This window comes from Chiloscyllium punctatum, chromosome 11, assembly GCF_047496795.1.
Source record: "Chiloscyllium punctatum isolate Juve2018m chromosome 11, sChiPun1.3, whole genome shotgun sequence".
Taxonomy (NCBI): Eukaryota; Metazoa; Chordata; class Chondrichthyes; order Orectolobiformes; family Hemiscylliidae; genus Chiloscyllium; species Chiloscyllium punctatum.
Window position 1 is genome coordinate 20,831,628 of NC_092749.1, and position 12,676 is coordinate 20,844,303.

At 41.8% G+C, this 12,676-nt stretch overlaps 1 long non-coding RNA gene across 1 annotated transcript in view; it reads right to left on the reverse strand.

The window, feature by feature from the left end:
* Positions 1 to 12,676, reverse strand: part of LOC140482803 (uncharacterized) — a 16,733-nt gene continuing 4,057 nt past the window's right edge. The window contains exon 2 of the long non-coding RNA XR_011961791.1: positions 1 to 2,834. This is a non-coding gene — a long non-coding RNA (uncharacterized lncRNA). The remainder of the gene's footprint in view (positions 2,835 to 12,676) is intronic.

The following is a 12,676-nucleotide window of genomic DNA, read 5'->3' on the forward strand; positions in this document are numbered from 1 at the left end:
TTTCAATCTTGCAGTCATGTTTAATCAAATTCTCAACTAATGGGGATTAATAAACTCAGCAGTCCTTCAGTAGTTATAAAGATTTACACAGGTCTCATTACTGTCCTGCAATGCAATACAGCACACCCTGTGTGTCAATACCACAAGCAGAGTTATTAAAGTTAAAATATACAAAAAATTATATTTTACAAAATGCTGCGAGGTACAATTGTATAATTCAAAAAAGCAGGAATGAGATCCATGTTTGTGTGCAAATTGATAGTTGTTATATACTGTACACATATGAGATCCAACCAGTAAATCTCTCATAACAGTCACTGTACTGTGTTACTGCAAAATGCTTCAACAAAGTTTTTCTTGGATTTTATAGTTAAGATTTGCTTGCAATTCAGGTGTGCATTTGCTTGTTGTGTTAAAAAAATATACCCATTCGAGGTCTGTTCAAAGTGAAGTCACATTTTATACACTCCCATAAGAAAGAAGTAGACTTGCTGATGTTAGAGGTTCACGATCAGAGTTGCCTAATGGAGGCAGGCGATGATTTATAGCAATTTTCTGGAAGTTTATTGAGGAACAGTAGTTTAGATATGGTACCCTTAGTTAATTAGGCAATGGAAAGGAATATATAACCAATGACAGATGAGAATATTGATGCCAGAACCATCTGCAGAATGGAATAGAATGGCAACGCACTCCCATGTCCCAGTGGTCCCATGTCCTTTTGTGGTGGACTCTAGTAGCCTTTGGTGGTATCCTGGTCTTCCCCCAAGCAGATGGTGTGACTCATCTCCTGGGATCTTCTTGCTTCATTTTTCCTTCCTTTCCTTGCTATTATGCCTGTTATGGGGTCTGTCATTTAAACATCTTTCTGGCCACTTTTGGCCAATGGCTATGGGACAGCTACTAATGATATCAGATTATTGTTGACCTCTTGCCCACCTCCATTGGAGGTTAGTTTTCATTCCTTCTAAGAACAAAATCTTCTCATTTTCATAAACAATACACTTATGTTAGGGTACATTTGGCACCAAATTGTTGATGCTAGTTCAATTTGCATCGTGACTTACATGTTTCTCATAATTCTTCACTTTTGTTTAACCATGCAAGAACTTTAGAAAATTAAATACTGCTGCTAAAGCTATTAAATGAAATTTCATTCTACATAACAAATGCTGAAGATGGATAAATTACCTGTACTACATTGTCTACACCCCAGAGTTCTGAAGAAGATAGCTGAAGAGATAGTGGAGCATTAGTGATGATCTTCCAGGAATTGCTGGAGTAGAGGAGCATCCCAGAGGACTGGAAAATCGTAATGTAACCGCTTGTTTAAAAAAGGAGTAAGGCAAAAGGCAGGAAATCACAGGCCTTTTAGCCTGACCTCAGTTATTGATAAGATTTTGCTGTCCATTGTGAAGGATGAGATTTTTGAATAATTTAAAATGCCTGATAAAATAAGGCAAAGTCAGCATTGAGAGATCATGCCTGACAAATCTGTTAGAATGCTTTGAGGAGGTAAGGAGCAGGTTCAACCAAGGAGAACCAAAGGAGGTTATTTACTTGGACTTCCAGAAGCCCTTTAACAAGGTGCTGCACAGGAAACTGCTGAGAGGTAAGGGCCCACGGTGTTAAGAGGCAAGGTACAAACATGGATAGATGATTGGCTGGCTGTAGGCAGAAAGTAGAGAGTGGGGATAATATAGTCCTACTCAGGATGGCAGCCAGTGAAAAGTGGTGCTTCGCATGTGTCAGTGTTGGGACCACACTTCTCATTTTATACATTAATGATCTAGATGAAGGAACTGAGGGCATTCTGGCTAAGTTTGCAGATAGATAGAGGGACAGGTAATATTAAGGAGGTAGGGAGAAGGATTTGGACAGGTTAGAAGAATGGGCAAAGAAGTGGCAAATGGAGTACAATATGGGAAAGTGTGAGGTTATGTACTTTTGGTACGAGGAATAGAGACATAGACTATTTTCTAAATGGGGAGAAAATTCAGAAATCTGAAGTGCAAAGTGACTTGGGAGTCCTAGCCCAGGATTCTCTCAAGGCTAACTTGCAGGTTGAGTCAGGCAAGTACTGTGTTGGCATTTATTTCAAGAGCACTAGAATATAAAAGCAAGGGTGTACCTCTGAGATTTTAGGCTCTGGCCAGACCACATTTACAGTATTATGAGCAATTTTGGGTCCAATATCTCAGGCAGGATGTACTGGCCCTGGAGTGGGTCCAGATAAGGTTCACAAAAATGATCCCAGGAATGAAAGTCTTTACATATGAGGAATGTTTGATAACTCTGCATCTATACTCGATGGAATTTAGAAGGATGAAGGGGGATCTAATTGAAACAGAATGCTGAACAGCCTGGACAGAGTGGGCATTGGGAAAATGTTTCCATAAGCAGGAGAGACTAGGACCCAAGGGCACAGCCTTAGAGTAAAGGGAAGATCCTTTAGAACAGAGATAAGCAGAAACTTCTTCATCCAGAGATTGGTGAATCCATGGAATTTATTGCCACAGAATGCTGTGGAGGCTCAGTCATTGAGTATATTTAAGGCTGAGATAGATAGGTTCTTGATTGTCAAGGGGATCAAGGGTTTGGGAAGAAAACAGGAGAATGGTGTTGAGAAACTTATGACAGAGCTGACTTGAGTGGCCTAAATTCTGCTCCAGTGTCTTATGCTTACAAAATCAGTTTTTTAAGGGACCCCAATATCCAACAGACTTTAACATGGTCATATTTCATGTAGCATTGTGATTGTGTTCCATCGTTGGAGATGTGATCTTCTAGGTTAGTTATTCCTCAAAATGTTGACAACTTAATGTAGTGTCCTCCTGTGAATGTGAAATATATTTCAACATTATTAAAATTGCAGGAAATGATCCTAACCAACATTCTTTACTCAACCAAAACTGGAAAAACAGATCAACTAATCGTGCAACAGCTTACTTTCTGCAAATTGCTTGCAATATTTTTCCACTCAATCAAACTGTTTTGAACTGCTTCTGAAGTCATACAAAAGAATGTTACATGAATTGAATTATCTCCCAATTTTGAAAATAATAAAATTCTGAATTTTTTCCCCACATTGTCTTATTTTGCCAGATTGCCTAGTCACTGGAAAGTCTAGGATATCATTCATAGGAAGACATCTGAAGTACATTGCGTTTGAGTGTGGGAGTAAAACCAGAACTATCTAACCCAGGAAAACTCCAACTTAATTTCTTTATTCTCGTGTGGGATGAGGGCATCACTAGCTTGCCAGAATTTATTTCCTGTCTCTAGTTGACCTTGAGAGGGTTATGATGAGCTGCCTTCTTAAACCATTGCAGTTTATATGCTGTAGGTAGACCCACAATGCCCTTAGGGAGAGAATTCCAGGATTTTGACCAATTGCCAATGAAGGAATAGTGACCTATTTCCCAGTCAGGATGGTGAATGGCTTGGTGGGGAAGTTACATTGTACTCCAAGTGGGGAATACTCCACCATACACCTGACTTCATCCTTGTAGATGTTGGATTAGTGGTGCTGGAAGAGCACAGCAGTTTGGGCAGCATCCAAGGAGCTTCGACATCGACGTTTTGGGCAAAAGCCCTTCATCAGGAATAAAGGCAGTGAGCCTGAAGCGTGGAGAGATAAGCTAGAGGAGGGTGGGGGTGGGGAGAAAGTAGCATAGAGTACAATGGGTGAGTGGGGGAGGGGATGAAGGTGATAGGTCAGGGAGGAGAGGGTGGAGTGGATAGGTGGAAAAGGAGATAGGCAGGTAGGACAGGTCCGGACAAGTCATGGGAACAGTGCTGAGCTGGGAGTTTGGAACTAGGGTGAGATGGGGGAAGGGGAAATGAGGAAACTGTTAAAGTCCGCATTGATGCCCTCGGGTTGAAGTGTTCCGAGGCGGAAGATGAGGCGTTCTTCCTCCAGGCGTCTGGTGGTGAGGGAGCGGCGGTGAAGGAGGCCCAGGACCTCCATGTCCTCGTCAGAGTGGGAGGGGGAGTTGAAATATTGGGCCACGGGCCGATGTGGTTGATTGGTGCGGGTGTCCTGGAGATCTTCTCTAAAGCACTCTGCTGGGAGGCGCCCAGTCTCCCCAATGTAGAGGAGACCGCATCGGGAGCAACGGATACAATAAATGATATTAGTGGATGTGCAAGTAAAACTTTGATGGATGTGGAAGGCTCCTTTAGGGCCTTGGATAGAGGTGAGGGAGGAGGTGTGGGCGCAGGTTTTACAGTTCCCTTGTAGATGTTTGGGGAGTCAGGAAGTGAGAACACTGAGTTCTGAGGAAGGGTCACTGAACCTGAAACTCTGATTTCTCTCTGCAGACACTGCCAGACTTGCTGAGCCTTTCCAGCAATTTCTGTTGTTGTTTCTGATTTCTAGCATCCGCAGTTCTTTCTGCTTTTACAGAAGCAATCTGACCATTCAGCTCATCATGTCTGCTTCAATCAACAAAGAACTGATGACACAAATGTAATTTTCTAGCTATTGGCCCATATACCTGGAGTTATGGCAACGCAACTGAATATCAAAATGCTTCTGAAACATTATGAAAGCTTCTGACTCAACCCTCTTTTAGGCAGTACATTCTAGACACTGTGAATGCAAAAGCTTCTCCTCAAGTCTCCACTTGGCCTTTTACTGCTTACCTTAATCTATGAGCTCTGGTCATTGTACTAATAGAAAGAAGTGCCTTTGGACCCTCATAATCTTATATACCTCTATCAGTTCTCCTTTCAACCTTCACTGCTCTAAAGAAAACAAACCATGCTCATTCAATCTGTCCTCATATCTTAAGACTCATCAGCCTATGGAACATCCTGGTAAATTCCTCTGCACCCTCTCGTATGCAATCACATCTTTACTTATAATTCAGTGACCAGTAATGCACATTGTACTCCAATTATTTATGGATTTTCAGAAATATTTGATAAATGCAGGGTTGCATGTAGATGTAGATAGAATGGTATGTTTGGCAGAAAAGTGGAAAATGAAACAGAGAAGTGTGAGAGAATATATTTTATAATGTAGTGCTCCAAAACAAAGGAATAGCAATAAATGGGATGATACTTAATGCTGCAAAGAAACAAAGGGATTTTGGAGTTTTGTAGTTCCTTACTTGAGGTTGTAGTTGTGTTCCTAAAACTGAAAGTTTAAGTGAAAAATTATAAGTAGATAGGATAATGAACAAAGCATTTTGTATGCTGCTCTTGTTGGTCAGAGCATTGAGTATAGGAGTTGGGAGGTCATTTTGCAGCTGTACAGGACATTGGTTAGGCCACATTTGGATTATTGTGTGCAATTCTTGCCTCCCTCCTATTGGAAGGACGTTATGAAACTTCAAATGGTTCAGAAAAGATTTATATGGATGTTGCAGGTGACCACCATTGCACTACACACACACACAGATACTCCTACAAACATACACACTCTCACACAACACACACAGGCACTCCTATACACACATACACAGACACGCACACAGACACCCACACACACCCTTACAGACACACACACTCCCACACTCACACATGCACCCCCTCACAGATTTAAGACACTCTGCACTCACTATACACACACACATATACTTTCTCACACTCACAAACCCCAACCCAGACAGACAAAGACCCACATGCACACATATTTTGTGGGGTGAATTTGTACTTGCAAGGTTACATTGTACTTTGCTCAAAAACTGCATGAATTAATGTAAAACTCTGCTATCTCACTTTTAAGATTAGAATCAATCTAAACATCATGGCATAGACAGAGAACACAGGGGGCTAACACCTTCAACATATTGTCTAGCTATCACCATTGTTAACAGCTAACCTGAGAATGCAACTTTTTTTTAAAAAAAGGTTTTGTGATTTACACAAAACCGAAGTGAAACTGTTCATGGTATTCTAACAGATGAAAGGCTTAACAGACAATCAATTGCTCAGTTACATCACACTGTAAATTTTTGTGATAAATTCTGTGTATTAGGATTGAGCCCTCCACTATCACCTGATGAAGGAGCGACGCCCCGAAAGCTAGTGTGCTTCCAATTAAACCTGTTGGACTATAACCTGGTGTTGTGTGATTTTTAACATTTAAAAGGCATCTGGATGGGTATATGATTAGGAAGGGTTCAGAGGTTTATGGGCCAAGTGCTGGCAAATGGGAATAGATTAGGTTAGGATATATGGTCAGCATGGACGAGTTGGACCGAAGTGTCTGTTTCCACGCTGTACATCTCAATGATTCTATACCTCTAAGTGGATCAGATTTTCTATTATAAACATAATATCTGCCATTGGGTTTTGTAGGACTACGTTAATCAGAAAATAAATATTAAAGTGTGACAGACAAACTCTAAGTTTCAATGTTGTAAATTTTGACATTTGTAATTAAATGTTTTAAAATAACTAATTAAAATATGCTAGCTCCCTCTAATTACCTATCGCTCACTGCTTTTGCTGTCCCACACTTCCCTTGCACCCTCCAGCTCACTGACCATCCTACTCCTCAAATCTCTACACCCTTATCCCTCCCACTCACTGCCTTTGTTGACTCTGCCACTCTCCAACCTTTCAGGTCCACAGCATACAAACACATGCTTATATGAACATACAGATTCAGATGAAGGGTAGCTGAGTGACCCCTGGAGCCTGCTCTGCCATTCAATAGGATCATGGCTGATCCAACTGTAAACTGACATGCACATTCTCATCTATATAATTTTTCAACTCTTTGCTAAACAATATTATATGTCCCTCTGCATTAAAAATATTCAACAGCTCTGCTTCTGCCATGAAGAGATCATTCAAGAATTGTTTTACTTATTCTGGTGATCCGGTTATACATAGATCCTCCATGACTGAAGCGCAGCATTGCCGGATATCGCATGGAATGTTGAATATTTAAATCCCTCAGATGCTTCTTCGCCTCATCAAATGCCTTCCTCTTGCGAACCACAACTGGAGAGAAGTCCTGGAACAACATTACTTTGGAGCCCTTGTATACCATGGAATGGGGATCTTTCCCCAAAACTCTGGAGGCCTCCAGCAGCATTTGTTTTTCCCTGTAATGATGAAGTCAAATGAGGACCAGGCAGGGGTGCTGGTTCGACCCGGGCTTGCGATAGCAACCCGGTTGGGCCTGCTCAACCCGCACCCATGAGAGACTCATGATCCGCTGAGAGAAAAGAAAATCAAGAACTAGGGTTGCAGTTTAAAGATCTGTAGTCAAAGATCCAAGATCTCAGCAACCCTGTAGGTCTGAGTCTGCTGAGCTCTGCCCAAGACCCAGGCAAAGCGGGGTATGCACTCTCACCTCACTTGTTAAATTATTTAAAATAGCTTTTCTCCCAGCAGCAGTTTGGTGCATTTTGAAATGACCAAAGGCAAAGGTTCACAAAGTTCGCAACAGGCAGTCGAAAATCGAGGCCATCGGAAAAATATTCAGTTGCTGGGCCTTCCCGAACAGGAGGAGGAAGGTCAGCTTGTTGATTTTTTGGAGCAATGGCTCCCACAGCTGTTGAAACTGGAGTCGGAGCTGGGCCTGGTGCGGGTTGAGCGGGCCCAACTGGGTTGCTATGTGCAGGCCTGGGTCGGACCAGCACCCCCACCTGATCCTAGTTCGACTTCAACAAATGCTGCTGGAGGCCTCCAGAGTTTTGGGGAAGGATCCCCATTCCATGGTATACAAGGGCTCCAAAATAATGTTGTTCCAGGACTTCTCTCCAATTGTGGTTCACAAAAGGAAGGCAGCCAATGCGGTGAAGAAGCGTCTGAGGGATTTAAATATTCAATATTCCATGCGATATCCGGCCACACTGCACTTCAGTCATGGAGGATCTGTGTATAACTTCGGATTACCGGAAAAAGTAAAAGAATTCTTAGATGCTCTCAAATAGACTGCAGGACTTGAACAATATGGATAATGACTTTATTTTGCCCCCTTTTTGTTTTCTCTTCTCCTCTTTCTCTTTTCCATACTTCCTCGGGCAGGGATGGGAAGGCTTGTTCTTTCTCTTTTCTTTTGACTCCTTTCTATAACTCGCTCGGTTTATCCAATTATTGGGGATTGTTTCTGAGTTGTTGTTTGTTGCTTAATATTGCTGGGATTGTAATTTTGTAATTTTATATATTTTTATCTTATGTTGTTGTTTTGTTAAGTGTACCTAGGTAATAGTATGGAGGGGATGGGTTGGTCACCCACTTTTAACTCCTGTATTATAAGATATTGGCATTTATTTACTCTACTTTGTAACGTCTGGGCCGAGGGCATGGCTCTAGCTGGGAGATGTAATGGTGGAATTACTGGAAGGTCGGAGTGCCTCCTGTGGACAAGGGGGAAAGTCTTCTTTTAAATATGTTTTATGTTTTTTTTCGGAGTAGTTCTTAGCTGTTATGATTTAGTTGTTTTGAAGGGTATTCTTATATGTGAATTGTTTATGGTTTCTACTCAATGTCTTTTGGGTGGGGTTTTTCCTCCTGCGGGGTCTCAGGCTTGATGAACGATCATGGCTAGTCATTCATTTGGGTGGTGCACCTGGAATATCAAGGGGAGTCACTCACCAATCAAAAGGAAAACGATCTTATCAAGTCTTAAAAAAGAAAAGGTTAATGTATCCCTTCTATCAGAGACACATCTACTTGATAAGGAGCATTCAAAGCTGCAACAGGTTGGATTTGGCCAGGTGTTCTTTTCATCTTTCAGCTCAAAACGTAGGGGAGTGGCCATTCTTATTCGGAAGAATCTTCCCTTCCAAATGCTAAGCCAGATAAAAGATGAGTCTGGACAGCATATATTACTTAAAGCCCTAATATTTGGAGAGGAATACGGGATTTTGAATCTTTACTGCCCCCCCCCCCAAGCGCACCCTTTTAAATTTGTAACAGAAGCATTCTCCAAATTGATGGCTCTCCGGGTGCGCCAATTAACAATCATAGGGGGAGATTTTAATTGTATCATCGACCCCGAGGTGGACAGGATACCTAGGAGCTCCCCGGGTATATCTCTGAGATCTAGGCAATTGGCTGATCTGAATATGGGGCTGGTAGATATGTGGAGGTGTCTTCACCCTGAGGGTAGAGATTTTACTTTTTATTCTAATCCACACAAATGCCATACCAGAATTTATTTTTTTTTGTCCCTTCGACCTTTCTGAATTCAATATTGTTTTGTAAAATGGGTAATATAACTATTTCCAACCACGCCACAGTATATATAGAGGTTAAGAGTAGTAATGACAAGATGGGTTCCCAACACTGGCGTATGGACCCTTTCCTATTGAAGGATAGTAAGTTCATAAAGTATTTCTCGCAGGAATTTAAAACTTTCTGGGATATCAACTTAGGCATGGCCAGTAACCCACTGGTGATGTGGGAGACAGCCAAGGCATACGTGCGAGGCTTGATTATTTCATATTCTGCGACCCAGAAAAGACAAAAGGGAGAACAACAGCGTCTGCTCGAGGTCGCCTGAAGGCAGCTGAGACAGCATATGTTGACAGGCCCTCCATTACTAAACTACAGTGGATCACAGCCCTCTGGGCAACTTTGAATACCGCACTTACTCAAACAGCAAAAATGGAGATATTATTTGCAAAGCAGAGATTATTTGAATACGGCGATAAGCCTGGCAGGTATCTAGCATACCTTGCCAAAAAGAAAAAGGCTCCCCAATCCATTATGTCTATTAGAGAGAGTGCTGGTACCCTGACTTGTGATCGTAAAAAGATTCATGCAGCCTTTAGAAAGTTCTAACTGGAATTGTATAAGTTGGAGGGCTGTGAGGATAGAATGAGGAAGATGGGAGTCCTTTATTAAAAATCTGGCCCTCCCAGGCCTAACCTCGGAGCAGGTGTCCTTCTTGAATGCCCCCCTGATGACCTAGGAAGTACAGGAGGCAGTGAGGCAGCTCCAGAGCAGTAAAAAGTGCTTGGACCGGATGGATTCCAGGCTGAGTTCTATAAAGAATTTATAGGTGAATTAGTCAGGCCACTTATACATATGTATAATTATTCACACAGTCAGGGTTGCCTCCCGCCTTCTCTTAGAGAAGCAAATATTTCTCTCATTCTTAAGAAAGGAAAAGCCCCAGATGATTGCTCTTCGTACAGACCCATATCCTTATTGAATATGGATTTTAGAATTCTCTGAAAAATGTTGGCATTAAGATTGGAGAGGGATTTACCATTCATTATAAAAGAGGATCAGACGGGGTTTATAAAGGGTCGCAGATCAACTAATAACATTAGAAGAGTCTTAAACATGGCACTGCTCCTCGGATGCTGCCTGAACTGCTGTGCTCTTCCAGCACCACTAATCCAGAACTTGGTACAAGCCTGTCAGCAGGGAGCAGTACTGGGATTAGTTGTCTCCCTAGATGCATAGAAGGCATTCGATCGGGTAGAACGGTCATATCTCTTTCATACTTTGGAACAGTTTGGTGTTGGAGAGGTCTTTACTAAATGGGTTACAGTATTATATAATGACCACAAAGCAACAGTGATTACCAATGGTGTAAGTTCAGATAGCTTTAGTGTTGGCAGAGGTTGTCATCAGGGATGCCCTCTCTCACCATTATTATTTACGCTAGTGATTGAGCTGCTGGTGGAAGCTATACGAACTGACCCTAATATAACGGCCTCGGAAGTTGGATCGGGTAAGCATAAATACACTCTCTATGCAGATGAAATCCTTCTTTTCTTAAATGACCCATTGACATCTGTGCCCACTTAATTCAAGTGGTTAACTTATTTGGTATGGTAAAAACAATGACTGCAGATGCTGAAAATCAAATACTGGATTAGTGGTGCTGGAAGAACACAGCAGTTCAGGCAGCATCCAACGAGCAGAGAAATCAACGTTTCGGGCAAAAGCCCTTCATCAGCACCACTAATCCAGTAACTTATTTGGTATGTCTAAGGTTACAAAATCAATTTTATGAAATCGGAGGCCATGCTGCTAGAAGGTTTTACCAACAGATGGATCCCATTTCCCCTTTCAGTGGTCACTGGGAGGTTTTCTTTACTTAGGTATTTTTATTACTCCGGTATTTGGTCAGCTGTATAAAGCCAACTATACACATTTATTAGAGAAAATAAGACAGGGTCTTCAACGCTGGGAAGATCTCCCAATATCCTGGCTAGTAAGAATAGCTTTGATTAAAATGAATATTCTACCTTGCCTTTTACACTATATGAGAATGCTCCCCTTGATGCTGCCGAGACAGGCGCTGTGAAAGCTCTATGGTTGGCTCCGCTTCTTTATTTGGAGTCATAGTCAGGCCCTTATTAAATTAGATAAGCTGCAGCTCCCACAAGTAAAGGGTGAGCTGGATTTTCTGGATTTTAGGAGGTACCAATTGAGCTCTCTGTTATTTTACGTAGCTGACTGGGTCTCCTGTGACCCACAATCAACCTGGTTAGATATTGAGGCCACCCAAGCAAAATGTCTCTTCATCGATCTACTATTTATGGATAAGAAGAGAGTTATTATGGATCATTGTAAAAATCCTACTGTATTAAATACAATAAAAGTTTGGAAGATGATGCGACAGGATGAGGGCCTTATACCCTATAGTGGGAATGTTGAGATTCCAGCCAGGGCTGACTGATGCTGTATTTAAAATCTGGGAGTCCAGAGATATCTCCTGTTTGGGAGATCTGTTCGATGGGGAGGTCATGATGTCCTTCAAACAGTTACGTCAGATATTTGGGTTGCGTAGCAAAGACCTTTTTCGATATTTTCAAATATGAGACTTCATATAAAAGAAGACCACATTGATAATTAATCCTTATAAATTGGATATGGAAAGGAGTGTGCTTTGGCCAATGGGTACACCCTCGGTCAGTACTGTCTACCACTTACTACTGAAGAAGGGCTTATGCCAGAAACGTCAATTCTCCTACTCCTTTGATGCTGCCTGACCTGCTGCGCTTTTCCAGCAACACATTTTTAAGCTTTGATCTCCAGCATCTGCAGTCCTCACTTTCTCCCACTTACTACATAATAAGGTATCGAAGGACATGGAACGGTTATATAAAACCTGAAATCAAGAATTGGGGATGGAAATCTCCTTAGAGATGTGGGAGGATGTCTGGGAACATGCTAGGAAGATTTCTATCTGTAATAGAACTCAGGTTATTCAATTGAAGATACTTCATAGGGCTCACATAGCACCACAGCGATTTGCAAAGTTCAAGGCAGGAGTATCTCCAATGTGCCCTAAATGCAAAATAGAAGTTGGTACCCTCACTCATTGTCTGTGGACATGCCATAAGATCCACAGGTATTGGGATAGTGTAGCGAATACCTTGGCAAAGATTTTGGGAATGGAGATTGAGTTGGACTCAGTGTCTCTACTTTTGAGCTCTCCAAATTTCCCCTCTCTAGATGCATACAGGAGGAAATTATTCACTATCCTTTCCTTTTGCGCAAGGAAAAACATCTTAGTAAATTGGGTATCTGACAGTCCCCCAGGACTTTCGCATTGGCATAGGATACTTATGGAATATATCCCTCTCGACTTCCTTACGAATATGGTGCACCAAAAAACAGAATTATTTTATAGAACATGGCAGCTCTTTTTGAACTACGTTGATGCAGATATATCGGCCATATTGTTTAGGGCCTTTGCTTAGCTATGGGGATGGTTTTGGCTCATTCAGGGGCTCCCAGGAGG